This window comes from Equus quagga, chromosome 8, assembly GCF_021613505.1.
Source record: "Equus quagga isolate Etosha38 chromosome 8, UCLA_HA_Equagga_1.0, whole genome shotgun sequence".
Taxonomy (NCBI): Eukaryota; Metazoa; Chordata; class Mammalia; order Perissodactyla; family Equidae; genus Equus; species Equus quagga.
In genome coordinates this window covers 110,401,717-110,407,483 of record NC_060274.1, presented here as the reverse complement: position 1 = coordinate 110,407,483, position 5,767 = coordinate 110,401,717, and the positions used below count along the sequence as shown (strand labels likewise).

General features: G+C 49.2%; 1 long non-coding RNA gene across 1 annotated transcript; it reads right to left on the bottom strand.

Annotated features, from left to right (window-relative positions):
• Positions 1-1,551: 1,551 nt before the first annotated feature.
• Positions 1,552-5,180, bottom strand: LOC124243522 (uncharacterized). The gene is made up of 3 exons (XR_006889698.1): positions 5,090-5,180; positions 2,582-2,808; positions 1,552-1,891 (listed from the first exon to the last, which is right to left on the bottom strand). It is a non-coding gene; the product is annotated as an uncharacterized LOC124243522 (long non-coding RNA).
• Positions 5,181-5,767: the final 587 nt, after the last annotated feature.

Here is a 5,767-nt window from a genome sequence, read left to right as displayed (position 1 = left end):
CTGCGTGTAGGTAGCTGGTGTGTGTGTCTGTGGGCAACGGTGCACACAGGAGCTCTTTAAGTTCCAGATCTTTTCTTCATCATCTTTTACTGTGGAATTCTTTCTAAAGTGAATCACACACATTCCTGATGCCTCAGATAGAAGACGGAGAACAGAATTTCAGTTTTTCTTGGGAACATGGGGTCTCAGTCAGAAGCCTGTGGGAGCAGTAGAAAGGATCCTGGGTCAGGTAGACCAGGTGATGTGGGCACCATTCCTCACTCTGCCTGGCTAGCTGTGCAGCCTTGAGCAAGTTCCTTCACCTCTCTGGCTCTCGGTTGGCGTGATGACACGAAGCGTTCATCTTAATTCTCACGTTCTGTGGTTCCATGATTTGTTTTGGACCACGTGGTCACACAGTGATGTCAACACAAAAGTTATGGAGGTACCGAAGGCCATTTGTCTCACACAATAAATCAGCTGATTTTGAGTTCTCATAACCATGAGAGAAGGTAGATTTCCTTCTCTCCTACCTGGTTTTTAGGCTAATTTTAGACCACAGCTTATGGACCCATCCATAGTACCAACTCTCTCTTTTTCAAGTTTGTGATTTCTTCTTCTTCTTTTTTTTATTGTGAGGAAGATTGGCCCTGAGCTAACATCTGTTGCCAATCTTCCTCTATTTTATGTGGGATGCCATCTCAGCATGTCTTGATGAGTGGTGCTAGGTCTTTGCCCAGGATCCAAACCTGTGGACCCCGGGCCACTGAAGCAGAGAGCATGAACTTAAGAACTACACCACTGGGCTGGCCCCTAGTTTGTGATTTCTTAATCAGCTGGAACCATGTGCAAATGAAGAGTTAATAGGTCCAGAGTAAATATACGGAAGCATGTGCTTATATTTGTGCTTTATGGCATATTCCTGACTAATCAATACCTTTTTTTTCCCTTCCTGGTTCTTGAGTTTATTCCAGATGGATGAAGTTATCAGAAAGGTGAGATCTGGAACAGTGAGGCACTGCTGTACCTTTTCCACATATCCCCATGATGCGTTCAGGGAACATAGTAAAGATTTCATAAATTATTGTTGAACCAGATAACCGCCCTTCTACTCAAAATTCACCTAGAATAAGAGTCTGCCTCATCCAAGTGTCCTTCTGAGCTCAGGAGCTGGGTGCAAACTGGCCGGGCCTGCATCTGTGTCTGACAAAATCCTGCTCCCAATGAAACATAGTGTCCTCTGCCTTCCTCACGGGCTCTGTCCCCCTCTTACATGGAGCCCATCCCATCACTCTTCTGCAAGGAAAAGGACGAGGCATTACTTAGATTTCCCCCCTCCTCAGAGTGAGATTAGGAAGACCTGGACATTTCTAGAGGCCACACTGTGGCATTCCAGGGAGGCAGAGCTCAAAAGATGATAACGGACATTTGTGTAGACTTTGAAATTTACAGAGCGCTTCCACATCCCATATTTCCTGTCCGTATTCAACCTTCCAGTCCTGAGATGGTATTGCCCACACATGGCAGAGTAACCAAGACCAGGTACAGCTGGGTTCTTTTCCAGGATGAATTCAGAAGCCCAGGCCTTTCCCCAGCACATCCAACCATCTCAGCTGGATGGTGACGGTGGGCATTGGGGGTCACCTTCCTCCAAGGGGGTAAAGACAGTTATCTCTGAGTAAAGGGGAAAGCGAGGAGGAGAGAGGGAGCGCGCACAAGGTCTGAAGTAGGATATGAGCGTCCTCATTAGAATAAGGCTGTTTTTTGTGGCTCTGCGCCCCTCTTTGCCCTCAGGGTGCGCTGGGGAAGAACCTGGCATTTGCGATGGGAAGATCAGAAGACTGGCTGGCCCTTGAAGTCTTCTGACTTCAAGGAAAATTCATCTCTCTGAGCTCCCCACCGATTCTCTCATCTGCAAAAGAAGAATGATAATACAAACAACAGTAACAGTCATACAGCAGCAGAAGCAAGAATATCTGCTCTCGGCCCTCCTCACAAGGCCGGTGTGAGGAGCAGTGAGCCCGGCACGGGGGGCATGTTGTGCTCTTACAACAGAAACCCTAACATCCTGGCGGCTTGCTGTTTTCATTCATTCCACAGATGTTCACTGAACACCTACTGTATCCCGGGTGCCGAGGGAGGCCCTGAGGATTCAAAGATGGAAAACACAGCGTGCTCATGATGCGTGTCCTCGTGGATTAGTCTACTGGATCCCTCCACGCTCCTCCACTTCGTCTCCCTAGGCTAGGGGGCCGCGCAGGCCACCTCTTTAGGCATCAGCGTCCTAATCTGTATAAGGTTTGTTGTACGAATTCAGTGACTTCATTTATATGAAACATGTACAGCTAACACAGTGCCTGTCACAGAAGGAACAAACACTGTAATCCTTGACCTTTTCTCCAAAAGCACCCTTCAATGTCACACCTTTCTCTGAACAAGATTTGGAATTTTGTGCCCTGAGCTTAGTCACTGGCTAAAAGGCTTCCCCAACCGCCCCCCCCCCCCCCCCGCCAAAACCCCATCAATGCAGATGAGCGTAGGCCTCTGAACTCGGTTGTGTATGCGTGTCTGTGCGTATGTGTGTGTGTTCTTCGTGCCTTACCTCTCCAAAGAGACCACAGGCTCCTGGAAGGTAGGGGCTCACCCAGTCAGCCCAGTTGTCCTCTGGGGTGGGCGCCGGAAGGGACAGTCAAGCTTGTCTGGTCTTGTCAAGTCATCGGCGAGCAATCCCTCGCAGCTCCAGGTCCATCGATTTCCTTTCTGGCTCACCACTGAAGTGTGAAGTGTTCTGACAGCACGGCAAGGAAGTGTCAGGAAGTGCCTGTGACACTTAAAGTAAAGGAAGGGTAATTTAATAATCTGAGGAACATTCGCTACTCTGTTTGCTCAGACAGAACCAGTCCGGGGCTAAACAAGGGCCACAAAGACTGTAAACTGGACAGTATTTTCCTGGCTCCCTGCTCCCCAGGCTCCGCCCTCCTCGAGTCCCAGCCTGTGACTAGGGAGGGTGCCATGTAAGGACACAGCTCTCCAGACTGGCCACCAACATCCTGCTGTGGCTCCGGTCCAGAGAGCCTCTTTGTGCTAATTAGGAAAGGGGACCCCATGTTCTGGGCAGGCCATGCCCACACCAGAGCTTACCCTCACCAGCTGCACCGTCACCCTCCAGGGTCCTGCAGGGATGGCTGCTCCTTGATGCTGTGGAGGCTGCCACCTGCAGTGCCACTCTGCCCATGATGGAACTTCTGGCCATGGCCGCCTGGGCCACTGATGCCCCGTGCCCCCTCGGTGCCCCGCAGACATGTTACTCAGTGTCTCTTTTTGGTTTTGTTTTCCTTGCGGTTCAGCCCCCTCTGTATAGGAGCTGGACCACAGCACAGCCTTGGAAACAGACACTTGATGGCCTCAGAATTGAAGCTCCTCTCTGACTTTGGCCCATTGTTCTAGAACATAAGCGATATCCGTGATTCTCGCCTTTCTTCAGAGGAGTTCCCTGCCAGGAGCCTCCTGGACTCTCATGCAGGTAAGGAGATCAGACAGACCTGATCCTAGTGGAGACCCAGTCTGGCTTCATGGCAGGACCCCACTCTACCCAGAGCCACGCTCAGAGTCTCCAGGGTTTTAGTCTAATTGCCTTCCACGCCTGAAGGCCCACCTGTAGCACGTCTGGGGACCCTTCAGTGGGTGGGCCCTCTTGGGGCCACTCATTTTATTTTAAATTGCCTTCACTGCTGGAAAGTTCTGACTATGTTCATTCAACAGATCTTTATGAAGCCATTTCTAAGTCCCAGACACAACCCTTAACTCTGAGGACAAGCCAGATCGAGGCTCTGCTCTTGTGGAGCTTAAGTTGAAGTGTGCATGTGGGGGTGGGGGTGGGAGGCAGAAACAAAGAGTATACAAATGATACTGAGATGGTTTCAACTAAGAAAAAGCACCAGGAAGAGAACAGGGCAACGTGCTAATGAGGAAGCATCTGGGAGGCCAGACCTGAGGCCTGGAGGGATCAGGCAAGGGTATGGCGAGGACAGAGGCTCCAAGGGCAGGAGCCAGGACTAAGAAGGCTGGTGGGGCAGGAGCAGGCACTCGGAATGGACCTCAGGCTCAATGACACAAGGAGACAGGAGAGGGGGAAGAGAACAAATGGGGACTTAGTCATCACTTTACAAGGAATTCTTTATAGGGCAACATAAATTTCCTGTCATCACCCAGACTCCCTCATGTACAGCCACTCTTCACCTCCCACATGCTGATCCTTCTACCCAGCATGCCCTTCCACCCCCACCCTTCTGGTCCTGGCAAACTCCTACTTAACCATTGAGAGCCAGCTCAAAATTTCCCTCCTCTGAGAAGCCTTCCCAGACACCTGCCTGCAGGCAGAGGGGGTTGAACCTCCCCGTCCTCCACAGAGCCTTTGCCCCTGCGCCAGACACTCTTCTCACCCTTCAAGGTGGCATTTAAGAGAGTGGCCTCAAGAGGCCACTCCAGCATGGCTTCACCTTCCCAGCTGTGTGACTTGGGGTACTCGTGTCCTAGGGCTGCTCTGACAAAGTGCCACAGACTGGCTGGCTTCAAACAGCAGACATTTATCACACAGATCTGGAGGCTGGAGCTCTGAAATCGGGCTGTTGGCCATGTCAGTTCTTTCTCAGGGCTTTGGGGGAACCTGTTCCATGCCTCTCTCCTCGTTTCTGGTGATGGCAGATGTCCTTGGTTTTTCTTGGTTTCTGGACACCTCGCTCCGATCTCTGCCTCCATGTGCACACTGCCATCTTCTGCCTGTGCCTCTGCCTTCACATGGCGGTCTCCTCTCTCCCTCCTCTTCTTACAAGGGCTCCAGTCACATGGGATGAAGTGCCTCCCTGACTGCAGTGTGACCTCATCTCAACATAACTAATCACATCTGCAGCAATCCTATTTCCAAATAATGTTGCATTCTCAGATACTGGGGTCAGGACTTCAACATTTTGGGGGGGGGGGGGCGGGACACAATTCAACCCATAACACCTGGGTCAGTTTAAACTATTTCCTCCTCTCTAAAATGCATACGAGAAAGGATCCTCGTCCCAACATTGATGATAAGATCTGCTCACGGGTATCCAGTGCTTACCTTGGTACCTAATAAACCTTCAACGAGGCAGCTCCATCATTGCTGGCGGTAACAGCTGGCCAGCCCACTGTGGGGTCCTCCAGGTAGGGACCACTTCTTATTCCTCTTTCTTTTTAATCCCCAGGGTCCACCACTAAGTTTGTGCTCAAAAATTTTTGCAGGCTGAAGGAGCAGCTGCCATTGTGATGTCAAGATCATCTCTGAACGTCTCTGTTTCCATCAAAAAGAATTTATTGGGAGAAGAATTAGGCAATGTTTCAAAGTTTCTTGGATAAGTTTCTAGTGAGCTCTGGATGCTTAAAAGGTATCTCAAAACTTATTAAATTAGTAAATCAAAAAGTGTCTCCAAATTATCTCAAAGTATCTTTAAATTATTTTTAAAAAGCCTTTCTAAATTCTATGGAGGGCAGGGAGAATTATTGCTCATTAATCTTCTAATTAATGCTTATCATAAGCAATATATCAGACCCAGGGAAAATTTATGAGGCAGCAATGCTGTATTTTTTATGTGCTACGTGTACATTTTATGGTTCATTGGGACCCTTTGCATAATCATTATGATTGGTACATTTATGTACATTTGTAAAAAGCTTTGGGGCATGGTTTTATTATTTTAAGTGATTATGAAGGTTTATAGTTCTTTGCTCTGTGGCAGCTCCAGTCACATCTGTATTTTCT